Below are 568 nucleotides of genomic sequence, written 5' to 3'. Positions count from 1 at the left end.
GATAGATAGATAGATAGATAGATAGATAGATAGATAGACAGATAGACAGACAGAGAGACAGAGAGATGATAGATAGATAGATAGATAGATAGATAGATAGATAGATAGATAGATAGATAGATAGATAGATAGATAGACAGATAGACAGATAGACAGATAGACAGATAGACAGATAGATAGATAGATAGACAGACAGACAGACAGACAGACAGACAGACAGATAGACAGATAGACAGACAGATAGACAGATAGACAGATAGATAGATAGATAGATAGATAGATAGACAGATAGACAGACAGACAGACAGATAGACAGACAGATAGACAGATAGACATATAGACAGATAGACAGATAGACAGATAGATAGATAGATAGACAGATAGATAGATAGGCACAATGATATTTACAAAAGTAACTTAGATGTTAGGTATTAGTTGTAAAGTTTTCTCACTTTAAAACATTCCATTCTGTTTGATAAAATTATACAATTTGAATGTAATATTAAAAAGTATATATTTTTTGTCTTTATTTATTTGTCAGGGACCGCGCACACACACACACGCATCT

The sequence above is a fragment of the Sinocyclocheilus grahami genome, unplaced genomic scaffold (genome assembly GCF_001515645.1).
Source record: "Sinocyclocheilus grahami isolate Dianchi unplaced genomic scaffold, SAMN03320097.WGS_v1.1 scaffold1183.1, whole genome shotgun sequence".
Lineage (NCBI taxonomy): Eukaryota > Metazoa > Chordata > Actinopteri > Cypriniformes > Cyprinidae > Sinocyclocheilus > Sinocyclocheilus grahami.
The sequence above is the reverse complement of the archived record's forward strand: the minus strand, read 5'-3'. Positions refer to the sequence as shown.